General features: G+C 36.8%; 1 long non-coding RNA gene across 1 annotated transcript; it reads left to right on the forward strand.

The window, feature by feature from the left end:
* The first annotated feature begins 226 nt into the window (after positions 1 to 226).
* Positions 227 to 16,476, forward strand: LOC115830992. Its single transcript, XR_004026539.1, has 3 exons — positions 227 to 338; positions 12,424 to 12,429; positions 16,466 to 16,476. It is a non-coding gene; the product is annotated as an uncharacterized LOC115830992 (long non-coding RNA).
* The last annotated feature ends 447 nt before the right edge of the window (positions 16,477 to 16,923 follow it).

A 16,923-nucleotide genomic window follows, 5' to 3' on the forward strand; every position in this document is an offset into this window, starting at 1 on the left:
ATTTCAGTTTACCCTGTTATTTGTGAAGCTCTCATCCTTTAATTCAATTTTGTGAGTATAGAATATTTCTTATTGATCTAAACATATCCATACATGTTCTCATAAACATGAGTTTTATAGTGGAAACCCTAAGTTTTTTCAAAAATTAAGTTTTTAATTTTATTTCTATTTTTTTTAACCTTCATTTTAAGTCCAGGGGTACATGTGCAGGTTTTTTACCTAAGTAAACTTGTGTCATGGGGTTTGTTGTACAGATTATTTCATCACGCAGGTATTAAGCCTAGTACCCATTAGTTATGTTTCCTGATCCTCTGCCTGCTTCCACTCTCCAGCCTCTAGTGGGCCCCAGTGTATGTTGTTTCCCTCTATATGTCCATGTTTTTTCATGATTTAGCTCCCACTTATAAGTGAGAACATGCAGTATTTGTTTTTCTGTTCCTGTGTTAGTTTGCTAAGGATAATGGCTCCCAGCTCCATCCATGTCCCTGCAAAGGACATGATCTCTTTCTTTTTTTTATGACTGCATAGTATTCCACTATGGAGCTATAATGGGTATATTTTGTTCACTGACTGTTTTGGAAAGTCACCACAAATGTGTATGTGTACTATATTTTCTTTATCCAGTCTGTCATTGATGGGCATTTAAGTTGGGTCCATGTCTTTGCTATTATGAATAGTGCTGCAATGAACATATGCATGCATCTGTCTTTATAACAGAACGATTTATATTCCTTTATATCCAGTAATGAGATTGCTGGGTCAAATAGTATTTCTGTTTTTAGGTCTTTTAGGAATCACCACACTGTCTTCTACAATGGCTGAACTAATTTACACTCCCACCAACAGTGTATAAGTGTTCCTTTTCTCCACAATCTTGCCAGCATCTGTTATTTTTTGACTATTTAATGATAGTCACTGTGACTGGTGTGAGATGATATCACATAGTAGATTTGATTTGCATTTCTCTAATGATCAGTGATGTTGAGATTTTTTTCATGATTGTTGGCCCCATGTATGTCTTCTTTTGAGAAGTGTCTGTTCATATCCTTTACCCACTTTTAATTTTTACTTTAATTAATTAATTAATTTATTGATTGATTGAGATGGACTCTTGCTTTGCTGCCCAGGCTGGAGTGCAGTGGTGCGATCTCTGCTCACTGCAAACTCCACCTTCCAGGTTCAAGCGATTCTTGTGCCTCAGCCTCCCCAGTGGCTGGGATTACAGATGTGCACCACCCTGCCTGGCTAATTTTTGTATTTTTAGTAGAGACGGGGTTTTGCGTCTTGGCTAGGCTGGTCTCAAACTCCTGACCTCAAGTGATCTGCTCGCCTCAGCCTCCCAAAGTGCTGGACGTACAGGCATGAGCCACTGTGTCCAGCTCCTTCAACCACTTTTTAATGGGGTTGTTTTTTCTTGGAAATTGTTTAAGTTCCTTATAGATGCTGAACATTAGCCCTTTGTAGGATGCATAGGTTGCAAAAATTTTCTCCCATTCTATAGTTGGCTGTTTACTCTGTTGATTGTTTCTTTTGATGTGCAGAAGCTCATTAATTAGATCCCATTTGTCAATTTTTGCTTTTGTTGCAATTGCTTTTGGTGTCTTTGTCATGAAATCTTTGCCCATGCCTATGTCCTGAATGATATTGTCTAGGTTGTCTTCTGGGTTTTTATAGTTTTGGGTTTTATAATTAAGCCTTTAATCCATTGTGAGTAAATTTTTGTATAAGGTATAAGGAAGGGGTCCAATTTTAAACTCTGGCATATGGCTAGCCAGTTATCCCAGCATTATTTATTGAATGGAAAATCTTTTCCCCATTCAATAAATTTATCAATTGCTGCTTGTTGTCAGATTTGTCAAAGATTATATAGTGGCAGGTATACAGTCTTATTTCTGGGTTCTCTATTCTGTTCCATTGGTCTATGTGTCTGTTTTTGTACTGGTACCATGTTGTTTTGATTACTGTAGTCCTGTAGTATAGTTTGAGTTAGGGTAACGTGATGCCTCTAGCTTTGTTCTTTTTGCTTAGGATTGAATTGGCTATTTGGGCTCTATTTTGCAAGCCCAAGAGTTCTTAACAGAAAAGCAATTATATGCAGAGATGATCAACCATTAGGAAATTATGCATTGTTGATGGGCACAAGGATTATAACAGGCAAAAATTTGCAAATGAACTAAGTAGAGTTTTACATTACTTTTATTTTATTTTATTACAAAGTTAAAAAAGTTACCTGCAGAAAACAAAATCAATTAAATTCCTCTGTTCATGGTATGCTACTATCTTTTCTCCTTGTTCATTTTATATCTTCTTGTTATTTTCAAGCCACCCCGACCACTCAACTGCATTTGGATATATATATTTTTTCAGATTACATATATATATGTATTACATATAAATGTATATATATGTAATCTGAAAAATATGAAATATTGTTTTATATTTGTATGCTTTATATTTATATAAGTGATAGTGTATGATAATTTCATTCTTTTTCTGATTTTCTTATTCACTATGTTTTCTCGATTTATGCATATTTTTCTATGTGTCATTTTGCTCTGATCATAATATTCCATAGTACACATTTATTCTACTTTATTTCCCTAACAAAGTGCACCTAAATTGCTTCCAACTTCCTTCTATCACAAATAATGCTGTGATAAACATAATGACACATAACTCCTTTGGTATCTCTACGTATATTTCTTGGGACATATACTGAGGAGAAGGATTGCTGTGTCTTAGGTGACGCACATTCCATACCACAGTTCACACTGCCAGACTAAAAGGGCTCTGTTGCTCTTCATGCCTGCCACAATGCACAAGATTCCTATTTCTCCATAATTTCACCAACATTTGGTGATATTTCTAGTTTTTGTCAAAGTGATGTGTATAAAGTTGTGCCTCATATTTTAATTTGCATCCACATAAAAATCAGTGTGGTTGATCATCTCTTTACATAATCGTTTTTCCATTGGATACTCATGGGTTTTGATCTTTTACTTGTTGGTATATGTGCCTCGTATCTTCTAAATATTAAATGGTTGCCAATTTTTGATGTGTTTATAAAATAAAATAGAAATTAAAGAGAGAGAGAGAATTCTTCTTCTTCTTTTTTTGGTCACTCAGGCTGGAGTGTAGTAGTGCCATCTGGGCTTACTGCAAACTCAGCCTCCCAAGTTTGAACGATTCTATGCCTCAGCTGCCTGCATAGCTGGCATTACAGATGCATGCCACCACGTCTGACTAATTTTTGTATTTTTAGTAGAGACGGGGTTTCGCCATGTTGGCCAGGCTGGTCGCAAACTCCTGACCTCAGGTGATCTGCCCGCTACCAAAGTTTTGGGATTACAGGCATGAGCCACCATGCCCTGCCAAATATGGAAAATTCTAATAGTAACTGAATTCAGAATTCATTTGGAGTTTATATGGATTTTATCATGTTATTCTTTCCACTTGACTGTGTGTTTGAAAAAGCCTATATTAAAATTTTGGCTAAAGTCTTTTTGCTTTGCATCAACAGTTTTCAGAGGCTGTGGAGCTGAAACAGAAAATGTTCATATTCATTTAGCTATTGAAGAAATAATAATAATAATTATTATTATTTTGAGACAGAGTCTCGCTCTGTCGCCCAGGCCGGAGTGCAGTAGTGCAATCCCAGCTCACTGCAAGCTCCACCTCCTGGGTTCACGCCGTTCTCCTGCCCCAGCCTCCCGAGTAGCTGGGACTACAGGCACCCACCACCAAGCCTGGCTAATTTCTTTTTGTATTTTTAGTAGAGACGGGGATTCACCGTGTTGGCCAGGATGGTCTCTCTCTGCTGACCTCATGATCCACCTGCCTCGGGCTCCCAAAGTGCTGGGATTACAGGCCTAAGCCACTGTGCCTGGCCTCTGAATTATTGATTACTATTTGATATTGATAATTGGTGATACATTGGTAAATGAGACAAACTGCCTCCTCCTAAGGAGCTCATAGTCAAGTGAAGGGGGATGTCCATAAATAAGTAAACCAGTAAATGAAAAAACAACTTCAGATAGTCACACATTCCAGGAAATAAATAAAGCAGGGTATATGATATTGATTGTGAAGACAGAATGAATAAAGAAGTTTTAGATTAATGATAGAGTGAGGTGGGTGATATGAGATCATGAACTTCAAAATCAGATGTGGATCTAAACCCTGGATTCTTCACTAGATTTGGACTTGGACAGACTTGGATTTAGATCCTAGTTCACTCTGTGGTAAGTAGATTTTATTTTTTTGAGACAGGATCTTAGTCTGTTGCCCAGGCTGGAGTGCAGTGGTGTGATCTCGTCTCATTGTACCCTTGACCTCCCAGGCTCAAGCAATCCTCCTCCCTCAGCTTCCCAAGTAGCTGTGACTACAGGCATGTGCCACTGTGCCTGGATGATTTTTGTATTTTTTTTGTAGAGATGGGGTTTCACCATGTTGCCCAGGCTGGTCTTGAACTCCTGCTCACTTTAGTCTCCCAAAGTACTGGTATTACAGGCATAAGCCACTATGCCCAGCCACAGATAGATTCTTAAGAAGTATTCTTGCTCATGAGTAATTTATCAATTACTGAATAAAACAGTGGACCACCAGTAAGAGGGGATGCAACTGAGAGTGGAAAGAAAAGGCAGTGAGTATTGAACAAGATGCCAGAAAATAAATGAAAGGAGAAAGAGTAGAGTTGGTGAATCAGTAAGACAGGAAAGACAGGAGGAGGAAGGGGAGAAATGCAGAAGTTGAAGTTAAGTGAGGAGATTAGTAAATTTATCATGTAAAATGGAAGGATGAAGGAAGATTGTCTTAAACGAAGGTTGATTCAGAATTAGCACCATGGGTAGACAAACTGAGTAGACATCCTCTCTTTGGAGGCTGTTTGAGTTCATAAGACAATATTAACATTGGTTGTTTGCCCTACCTGGGTTTTCAAGAAAGCTGACTGACTTTTTCATAATGCCAGGCTATATGGTAGTGTAGAATGTCTGAAGTGTGCAGGGGCAGATTTGAATGAAGTTGGGCCAATCAGAGAACAATAGCCCATGGTTATTAACGAACTTGAGAAAATGATAAGCGCTATTATTGAGAAAAGTGTCTGGCAGCCTTTCCACTCTATACCTTGGTTTTATGATGTTTTCAAAGTTAGTTCTTGTAATTCACAACAGGTTGGAAATTGGCAGCTGTTTCTTAGACCAGATGTAATTTTCATTAAAAGATATTTTGATTGCAAATGATTCTCCTTAAGAGTAGCAAAAGAGGGGGGGGTACGTGAAGATTGGAGGCGAGGCGGGGATCGGTAGGATGAGACGGTGAGTTCTATAAAAAAAATTAGCGGGGGGGGGGGGGGGGGGGGGGGGGGGGGGGGGGGGGAGCTGCAGGAGGAGATTGGCATGCACTAGTGGGACAGACGAGACTCCGTCTAAAAAAAAAAAAAAAAAAAAAAAAAAAAAAAAAAAAAAGAAAAAAGAGGGACTAGATTATACTGGTTTTATGTTATAGATATTTTTTAAATTAAAATGTCTTAACTTATAATGATACGAATTGGAAATTAGTGTCTTATAGCATCACAGAACTCAGGGGTATGGCAAGAAAGTCAAGAAGGGCTTAAATGAATCCAGAGTTAGTTCATATTGATATAGGCATTCATAGCAGAAATTAGAGAGCAAGTAGTTAAACTAAATTAGGTAATATTGTACTAATTAATGACTCCAATTTAATTTTGGGAACATACAGTATAATCAGTATGAATCTTTAAATATGGTATGTATCTACTTATAACCATGTGATTTATACTCTATGATATCTGCACAACTCTAAGTATACACATACTTAAGGCTAATTTACCAAGCTGATTGAAGGTAGGGCAGTGTATTAGTCCATTCTCATACTGCTATGAAGAAATACCGAAGACTGGGTAATTTATAAAGAAAAAGAAGTTTAATGGACTCACAGTTCCACATGGCTGGGGAGGCCTCACAGTCATGGCAGAAGGTGAAGGAAGAGCAAAGGCACGTCTTACGTGGCGGCAGGCAAGACAGCGTGTGCAGGGGAACTGCCTCTCATAAAACCATCAAATCTTATGATACTTATTCACTATCATGAGAACAGCATGGGAAAACCCACCTCCATGATTCAATTACCTACCACTGCGTCCCTCCCACAACACATGGGATTATGGCAGCTACAATTCAAGATGAGATTTGGATGGGACATAGCCAAACCATATCAGGCAGTGTCTTATAGAGTAACAATTCCCTTGTTTGCTAATCACCCATTTAATAGTATGGTCCAGAATATAAAAATAAGTGAAAAAAGACTTTGGGCAGCCAAACTAGACACTGGAAAATTTGTGCAATGAAGCTTATATAGACTTTATGCTGGCCTAAAATATTTGTTTCCTCTAAGACTATATGATATTGGTGATACAATCTGGACTTAGAGACACCTATGGGAAGATTTCTCCCCTTTGGACATTATGGTAAGGAAAATTATGGCTCGCAAAAGATGTGCATGTCTTAACTCCTGAAACTTCTGTATATGTTACCTTGAAAGACAAAAAGTACTTTGCAGTGATTAAGAATTTTGACATGGGAGACTATCCTGGATTATCTGGGTTGGCCCAATGTAACTACCTGTGTCTAATACCAGAAAACCTTCCCTGACTGTGATCAGAGGGAGATGTGACTATGAAAGAATGGACAGAGAGGTGGAATGTTGGTGGCTTTGAAAATGGAAAGCGGTGGGATCAGAAGCCAAGAAATAGATGGTCTGTAAAAGCTGGCAAAAGTAAGCAAACAGATTCTGCTCTAGAGCCTTCAGAAAAAAATGCAGTCTTGTAGATGCCTTGATTTAGGCCCAGCGAAACCCATGGTGCACTTCCTTAAATTTTTTTTTTTTTTTTTTTGAGATGGAGTCTCACTCTGTCGCCTAGGCTGGAGTGCAGTGGTGCAATCTCCACTCACTGCAACCTCTGCCTCCTGGGTTCAAGCGATTCTCCTGCCTCAGCCTCCTGACTAGCTAGGATTATAGTCATGCGCCACCACATCCAGCTAATTTTTGTATTTTTAGTAGAGACGGGGTTTCACCATGTTGGTTAGGCTGGTCTTGAACTCCTGACTTCATGATCCACCCGCCTCGGCCTCCCAAAGTGCTGGGATTACAGTCGTGAGCCACTGCACCCGGCTCCCCTGGTGCATTTCTAACCTACAGAACTGTAAGATAAATTTTTGTTGTTTGATGTCATTAAATCTGCAGTTATTTGTTCTAGCTCAATAGGAGATGAATACACCTATTAATGCTTTTTGTCAGGCCAGAGATCACATTCAACTACATAATTTACAATCTTGTCGTGGCCCAAACTATGTAGTGGACAGGTTTGCCTTTTTATACATGCATATGTGGATGTAGTTGTCATTCTCTGGATGATACATTTCCATAAATAACAAAAAGAAAATAAAAATGAGAAGTAGTATGAACAAAAGATCACAATCTGGTTTTAATTGAGCAACTTGCTTGATTTAGGAATCCCAATCCAATCTAGGTCTGTGTTTATTTTTGTTACTGGGCAAAGTGTCCTATCTGTAACCCAGAGAATTAATCAGTGGTAGAACCCAAGTTACACAATTGAAGTAGGAAAAGTAGCTTCTTAAAAATACAACTGAGACATGTTTATTACCAGAAATCAGGCTGCCTTGATACCAGGATAAGAACATTAAATTAGTTAAAGAAATGGATTGCATCAAATAAGTTTTCATGGAAATGGGAATTGAGGAGATAGTAGAATCTTGGAATTTTAAAAGACCTTAGAATTCTCTAACCTGGCCGTGAACAACTTTGGGGAAATTTTAAAACTTAAAGATGCCCTGATTTCATCTCAGCTTTATCAAATCATTCTTTTAGGTGATATCCTTGTTATTTATATCTTAAAAAGAGCTTTCCAGGTGATTCTGATGTGGAAGACAAGTATTTTGGACTATTAAGTCCGACTCTCTACTATTCATTTCCTTTATATCACTACATCAAATCATTCCACATGCATTTGAGCATATGGTAGGGAACAGTCAAAATTTATTATTCTGCCAATCTACAAGTTTAGTGATTTTTAAGTATAGAAAGAATTCAAAACTTAGAGCCAAGAGAAATAGAATATAATGCAGTGTAATAATTGATTGTTAATCTTCTTTTCAAACTCTTCCATTCCACCTCTCTGTCCATTCTTTCATAGTCACATCTCCCTCTGATCACAGTCAGGGAAGGTTTTCTGGTATCAGACACAGGTAGTTACATTGGGCCAACCCAGATAATCCAGGATAGTCTCCGATATCAAAATTCTTATCTTAATCACTGCAAAGTACCTTTTGTCTTTCAAGGTAACATATACAGAAGTTTCAGGAGTTAAGACATGGACATCTTTTGCGAGCCATAATTTTCCTTACTGTAATGTCCAAAGGGGAGAAATCTTCCCATAGGTGTCTCTAAGTCCAGATTGTATCACCAATATCATATAGTCTTAAAGGAAACAAATATTTTAGGCTGGCATAAAGTCTATATAAGCTTCATTGCACTTCGAATAACAGGGGACACATCACTTACATGGCAACTATTCCATTCTTAGACAACTACAAATTTCAAAATATTTCTTTACATTTAGCCAAAAATCTCTCCACGTAACTCCTAACTGAAGACTTATAATCATATTTATTATAGTCACATGAAGCCAGGTGGGTAAATGAGATGCCATTAAGTGGCTCAGTGCCAGACACAGCCATCTTATCTGGGAAATCTTGTCAAGTTCATCCAGTGCTACGTAAATATCTCTCCTGTGTGCTCTGATAGCGCTAATCAATCTTATTGCAATCACTTCTTTGCTTGTTTCTTCTATAATATTGTAAACGTCTTTAAGGGTGGAGACTATTCTTTCTGAATCTTTAGCAACTCGTATCAGGCCTGGCACATAATTGGTCCTCAGTAAATATTTGCTAAATTAATGAATGAATTGTTGGTGTAGTTGTCAAATCTTAGGTTTCCTCCTCTTCCTTTCTGTTATTATGCTTCTTTTCTTCTTCATGCCCTAGCAAGCATTTAAAATATTTAAATACTTTACAGAATTAGCAACTTAAGTTGTTTCAGCTGTTTTTCGTAATTAATTTTTAAAAATATTCTTCTCCACCTTTGCCCTCTACTTTGAATATCTTTTGATGATATATTTTCCTACTAGAGTGTGGTACCAAGAACTAAATCGTGATATGATAGGTGACTTATGAGTAGCACAGAATATAATAGGCCCATCTCTACCTAGTTCTGGTCACCACACTTCTGTCAAGGTAGCTCAGAGAGACGGTGTCTACTTATTCACCACATCATGAGATCACCTCAAACTGAGCAGGCAGCCAATGAAAACCGTGAGCTTTCTTTACATTAACTTTCTGAAAGTCATTTTTTCTTATTCCACTTTGTGCCTTTTTTTAAAAGCTGCAGCTTCATGGAATTTAATCCTGGTATTTAAAACACTTACTGTTTAACTCTATTAAATTTCACTTTGATTTACTCTGTTGACATCTACTTTAATTTTATCCTGTGAAACATCTTACTGTGCCTTCCGTTCCAGCAAATCTTTGTATTTGTTGAACATACTATCTTATGTAAATGAAGTTTAATGATAAAACGTTGGGTAGGGCAGAGACAGGATCAGAAATTCTGTGGAATACAATTATAAACTGTTATTTATAAAGACTGTAATCTATTAACTAATGAAGTAATTAATGAACCAATCGTCAGTCGATTATTATTCTTTTGGTATAGTTGATAGAAAAAATATAAATCCACATACTGTAGTATTACCCAGCTCATGTGTCTCTTTCATTCACAAGAACATAATGAGACACTTCATCAAATGTCTCTTTAAAATGTAGTCTACTTGTGACATTCCTCTGAGGTAATATTAAAATATTAGATCAAGAGTGTGGTCTGCAGCAAAAAATAAATAAATTTGAAATGTGGAGGAAATTTACCAAAGTATCTAGGTTACTGGATCAGAATTGTGAGGATTTGAGCTGCATACTTTTAGTGCTGGGATTTTGGAGCTAATATAATTCAATCCCCACATGAAACAGATAATCAAAAAGTTTGGAAAAGTAGGGTGACTTGGTAAGATCCTGTACTTAGAGGCAAAATGGATTCAGGACATGTTTTGCTGAACATCTTATCCGGTGATGGTTCTACCACTTACCACACCATCACTCTGTTGATCTTTATTTCTCAGCTAAGTGGCCGACTTACCTTCTTTATCTTCTTCTTTGATGGACATTTCACTGTACGGAATCTGAAGCTGTGGAAAGCAAGTGAATTCTTTCTTTGAAAGGCCATAACTTTACCCTCAGCAGTGTTTAACTGTGGCAAATATGAACCGCTTGAAAAAAGTCTCCCTTATTTTTTCAGCCTATTTTATACTGAGGTTTTCTAGAGATCAAGAGGTAAGGCCAGATGCCTCATTTTCTAAAATTATCTTTTAAGCTCCTTGCCTGTTTAAAATATAGAAAAATGTGTTCATGAAAGTAAACAACTTCCATACCCCAGCTTTTCTTTGGTATGGAATAATTATCTGTATTTAAAACTATTAAAAGTTCTGGGTAAATTTTAAATTCCAGGTGGTTACAGAAGAGGGCTACTTTCTTTGAAGTTTTCTGTGCAATCCAACTGGCTAAGGACTGATTAACCATCACATTATCAATTCAATAAACTGTGTAATAACAGGAATAAGTGAATGCTACTGTTTTCTCTGTCTTACAGGTTAAGGAAGGTGATATAGTTATTGAGTACATCTGGCTCTAGAATATGTACATTTAGCCACATTCGCTAATGTCTCTCAAAATACCCCAGTGTTCTTAGTTTAAAGAATTGAATAGTCTTGATAATGGATTTGTACCCACTTGCAGTGGGAGAAGGAAAGGGAGTGCTGGAGATGTAGTGGTGGAATATGCATTAAGACACAAGTGTTATTCAGTTACCAGTGTTTATCCTTGGGCCTTTTATGTTTTATTCACCATTTCAAACTCCTGTGTCCATATTGGATATGGGTTTCCTCCCTGCGTCACAGCCTCTACATTTTTTTAGCTTCTTTTTTTTTATTGTACTTTTAAGTTTTAGGGTAAATGTGCACAGTGAGCAGGTTTGTTACATATGTATCCATGTGCCATGTTGGTGTGCTTCACCCATTAACTCGTCATTTAGCATTAGGTGTATCTCCTAATGCTATCCCTCCCCTCTGCCCCCACCCCACAACAGTCCCCGGAGTGTGATGTTCCCCTTCCTGTGTCCATGAGTTCTCATTGTTCAATTCCCACCTATGAGTGAGAACATGAGGTGTTTGGTTTTTTTGTCCTTGCGATAGTTTACTGAGAATGATGATTTCCAGTTTCATCCATGTCCCTACAAAGGACATGAACTCATCATTTTTTATGGCTGCATAGTATTCCATGGTGTATATGTGCTACATTTTCTTAATCCAGTCTATCATTGTTGGACATTTGGGTTGGTTCTAAGTCTTTGCTATTGTGAATAGTGCCACAATAAACGTACGTGTGCATGTGTCTTTATAGCAGCATGATTTATAGTCCTTTGGGTATATACCCAGTAATGGGATGGCTGGGTCAAATGGTATTTCTAGTTCTAGATCCCTGAGGAATCGCCACACTGACTTCCACAATGGTTGAACTAGTTTACAGTCCCACCAACAGTGTAAAAGTGTTCCTATTTCTCCACATCCTCTCCAGCACCTGTTGTTTCCTGACTTTTTAATGATGGCCATTCTAACTGGTGTGAGATGGTATCTCATTGTGGTTTTGATTTGCATTTCTCTGATGGCCAGTGATGATGAGCATTTTTCATGTGTTTTTTGGCTGCATAAATGTCTTCTTTTGAGAAGTGTCTGTTCATGTCCTTTGCCCACTTTTTGATGGGGTTGTTTGTTTTTTTCTTGTAAATTTGTTTGAGTTAATTGTAGATTCTGGATATTAGCCCTTTGTCAGATGAGTAGGTTGCAAAAATTTTCTCCCATTTTGCAGGTTGCCTGTTCACTCTGATGGTAGTTTCTTTTGCTGTGCAGAAGCTCTTTAGTTTAATTAGATCCCATTTGTCAATTTTGGCTTTTGTTGCCATTGCTTTTGGTGTTTTAGACATGAAGTCCTTGCCCACGCCTATGTCCTGAATGGTAATGTGTAGGTTTTCTTCTAGGGTTTTTATGGTTTGAGGTCTAACATGTAAGTCTTTAATCCATCTTGAATTAATTTTTGTATAAGGTGTAAGGAAGAGATCCTGTTTCAGCTTTCTACATATGGCTAGTCAGTTTTCCCAGCACCATTTATTAAATAGGGAATCCTTTCCCCATTTCTTGTTTTTGTCAGATTTGTCAAAGATCAGATAGTTGTAGATATGCGACGTTATTTCTGAGGGCTCTGTTCTGTTCCATTGATCTATATCTCTGTTTTGGTACCAGTACCATGCTGTTTTGGTTACTGTAGCCTTGTAGTATAGTTTGAAGTCAGGTAGTGTGATGCCTCCAGCTTTGTTCTTTTGGGTTAGGATTGACTTGGCGATGAGTGCTCTTTTTTGGTTCCATATGAACTTTAAAGTAGTTTTTTCCAGTTCTGTGAAGAAAGTCATTGGTAGCTTGATGGGGATGGCATTGAATGTATAAATTACCTTGGGCAGTATGGCCATTTTCACGATATTGATTCTTCCTACCCATGAGCATGGAATGTTCTTCCACTTGTTTGTATCCTCTTTTATTTCATTAAGCAGTGGTTTGTAGTTCTCCTTGAAGAGGTCCTTCACATCCCTTGTAAGTTGGATTCCTAGGTATTTTATTCATTCTTTTAGCTTCTTAACTATAATTTCTTTTTTAAATCTTGAGACCTTTTCTCACTTTTACCGTCTTCTTTGCTCCTATCATAGAATATACCTGTAATATTAGTCCTATAATAATAGATGTTGGCCAACCATTTTACTAACCTTGATAATATATCATCAGGATTATATGACAATAGAATTTTCATTGAATTATTCTGCTCTCATTTCTCTTTAGTTTACTTTCCCAGTTTTGGTTGATATTTCCTCTTGTAATCCACTAATTATTTTTCCAAAGATGAATTTACCATAAGCTAAGCATATAAAAATTTGCCTACTGATTTAGAGGAGAGTTAATGAACTATCATTGATACCTACTAAATATCCATCTTTTGAGACTATGTATTACAGTAATTATAATCTATATATCTTTTTCTTTATGTTTAAATGTTTTATTATAAACGTTTAAACATATGCAAAAATAGAGACTAATTTAATGAACGTTATTAACCCATCATCTGGTTTTAACAATTATTAACATTTTATTAATCTTGTCTCTTAAAGAGATGGTGGACTTTTGGAATTAAAAAAATAGTGGTTAATCACATGACATATAAATTATTTTTCTATCATTTCTACAATGTTGTCACCCTATTATTTTGTACATGATAATATTTTTTGAAGGTATTTATTGAAGATTCAGCTGGACTTTGATTTTTCTTAAAAAACTAGACTGTCATTTAAATGACATTTCCAATATATTATGATTTCTATAAAATTGGATCAAACTTTTTAATGAGTTTTCTAAGACTATAAACTTATGATAACCTTGGAAATTAAAGTTTTTAACTTCTGGTATAAAGCAAAGAGTACTTATCTTTGTCTACTCTTTGTGGTCATCTCATGTTCATTTAGCTGTAAATCCCTGGGTGGTGTCTTTATAGATTTGTCTTATGAATTATCAATTATTTTATTGCAGAATAAAAGAATGTAGTTAAGTAATGAATTATGGAGAATATTATTTAAACTTTCACCAAAAGATGCAATTAAGAAAGAAAATGTGGCCGGGTGAGGTGGCTTATGCCTGTAATCCCAGTACTTTGGGAGGTTGAGGCTGGTGGATCACCTGAGGTCAGGAGTTCAAGACCAGTTGGCCAACATGGTGAAACTCCGTCTCTACGAAAAATACAAAAAAGTAGCTGGGCACGGTGGTGAGTGCCTGTAATCCCAGCTACTCAGGAGGCTGAGGCAAGAGAATTGCTTGAACCTGGGAGGTGGAGGTTGCAGTGAGCCGAGATCGTGCCATTGCACTCCAGCCTGGACAACATGAAACTTCATTTCAAAAAAAAAAAAGATAGGAAGGAAGGAAGGGAGGAAGGAAGGAAGGAAGGAAGGAAGAAGGAAGGAAGGAAGGAAGGAAGGAAGGAAATTCAATCCAAAGATTTATAAAACAATAAATGGAAGGTTCTAGTGTAGAGTGAGAAACAGAAGCAATTTAGAATTAAGCCATATGCTATTGATTAATAAGAGAATATATGTGTCCTAGCTCATATGTTGTACAACATTATATTGTTCTAAGGATCAATATAATAAGAAAAAATGTGATGTTTTGGTATGCTTTAAGGTTTCTTTTCAGCAGTCATGCAAGAATGGGATGACAATTTTGTAATTATGGCTTGCCTTGAGTAAGCAGCTTATTGCATTATGGTATGACACAAGTACCTGCTTGTCTCAAAATATCCACTATTGACTTGACCTAATATTTGAGAATCTCACAATTAATAAACATATGGGGTTATGACATTAAATGCTTAAGTATTATAATTGCATTATATGTGAAACCTACTCCATTTAATCATAATCACCATTATCACACTGGCACCAATTAAGTGATCACATTGGTTACCCACCCAGCTAAAAGGCGCAGGAACAAGCAAGTGAGCTTTATGCAAGGAAGAGAGAACAGAGACAGTGTGGAAGATAAGTTAAAGAAGCTTTGAAAAACACAAAGAGCTGGTTGCTTGAGGGCAAGAAGTATCAAATCAAAGATTGGGGAAGGTGTCCTTAAAGGAGATAATAAATGATCAACTATTAGCTCTACCTTTAGATAGCCCTTGTCCAGATTATTGCAGTTTTAGATATTATACAGTGAAAAGTATTCCTTTGTAATAAAGACTTACTTTATTTTTTATATATAATCTAGTTTTTCTTCTATAAGTTAGGATATCAATAATCATGGTTTTAAGATTTGGGAATGTTCTGAGGAAATCCATGGGTAGCTGTACAGATTGAGATTTACTTTTATAAATCCAAATAAATCCACAAGGTAGAGAAAAACATAATTTATGTGTTAGTCAGTAGAATTGGGACTTCAGTATTATTTGGAAAACCACTCAGGTTCATGGTGCAATGAAGGAGGCATCACTAAGCTTTGGCAAAGAAAATATCCTTGGTTAAAATCTCTTCTTTAGAAACCCAAATAATCACACTATATTCCTCAGATAGTATGGATTATAATTATACGAAGACCAAAAATGTAATACATAAGAACCTGATAATTAAAAATTCAGATGTGTTTATATTTTCTATTATTGGTAGATTTTTTTTTAAAAAAGATTCCTTTTGGCCTGTATTAAATTTGAATTAAATTTGAAAATCACAAAGTTCATAAAAAAATTTTTTTTTTTGAGATTTAGTCTCGCTCTGTTGCCCAGGCTGGAGTGCAGTGGTGCAATCTCAGCTTACTGTAACTCCACCTCCTGGGTTAAAGCGATTCTCCTGCCTCAGCCTCCTGAGTAGCTGGGATTACAGGTGCATGCCACCACGACTGGCTAATTTTTGTATTTTTAGTAGAAATGGGGTTTCACCATGTTGGCCAGGCTGATTTCAAACTTCTGACCTCAGGTGATCTGCCTGCCTCAGCTTCCCAGAGTGCTAGGATTACAGTCATGAGCCACTGCACCTGGCACATACAAAGTTTTTTTAACTTTCATTTGCATTCCACATTAGCAGTCTTGTAAGGCATTATGTCATATTTTAAAAATATTTAAATTAATTTGCTAACAATTTCTTCCTATTTTGTGTATTACACATACCATAAAATTTATGTAAAACTTGGGCATAAAAATAAAGATTTTAAGCTTTTCTTAATAAAGGAGCTCAGAAAATATTAAATATAATTTGATTTATTTTAAGAAGATTTAAAATAGTCTATTTAATAAACTCTTTTGAGTACACACTCCATGCCAAGCCCTATACTAACTGCTAAGGGAGTAGAGGGATAAGTAAACTTGATATTTGCATTAATAATCTGGTATTTTCTGCAATGTAGTTTTTGTGAGAATGATCATCTTTAGATTAGGCTAATGGTGAAATGAGTCAAGTTACGGAAGTCTCAAATTGGGTAGACTTGCTTTCAGAGGTATTGGGTAAATGTTTAGGTACTAGAAAGGAGATCGGGGATCATAGGAAAGTACAAGTCTCTTAGAACACTCAGTTTTCAGAATCAGAGTAGGGCTATCGTTGGAACTAATTTTATTCTGATCTAGAGAATTACTGAGGGTATTTTTACATTGTACCTAGCTAGATCCAGGTTTAGTTACATAGCCTGGAATAGTCCAGTGTGTGATGATAAGTGTAAGTACTAGAAAGTGCTATGTCTGTACAAGGATAAGGAGGAAGAGAGGCCAGGCATGGTGGCTCACACCTGTAATCCCAGCACTTTGGGAGACTAAGTCGGGTGAATTGTTTAAGGCCAGGAGTTTGAGACCAGTCTGGCCAACATGGTGAAACACTGTTCAAACTATAAAAAATTAGCCAGGTGTGGTGGCATGCACCAGTAATCCCAGCTATGTGGAAGGCTGAGGCACGAGAATCGCTTGAACCCAGGAGGTGGAGGTTGCAGTGAGCTGAGATCATGCCACTGGACTTCAGCCTGGGAGACGAGCAAGACTTTGTCTCAAAAGAAAAGAAATGGAGAGAGATAGAAATGTAGATAGATAAGTAAGAACTCACATAACTCAATAGCAAAATAATAATAATAATAAAAATAATAATCTGATTAAAAAATGGGTG

The sequence above is a fragment of the Nomascus leucogenys genome, chromosome 17 (genome assembly GCF_006542625.1).
Source record: "Nomascus leucogenys isolate Asia chromosome 17, Asia_NLE_v1, whole genome shotgun sequence".
NCBI lineage: Eukaryota > Metazoa > Chordata > Mammalia > Primates > Hylobatidae > Nomascus > Nomascus leucogenys.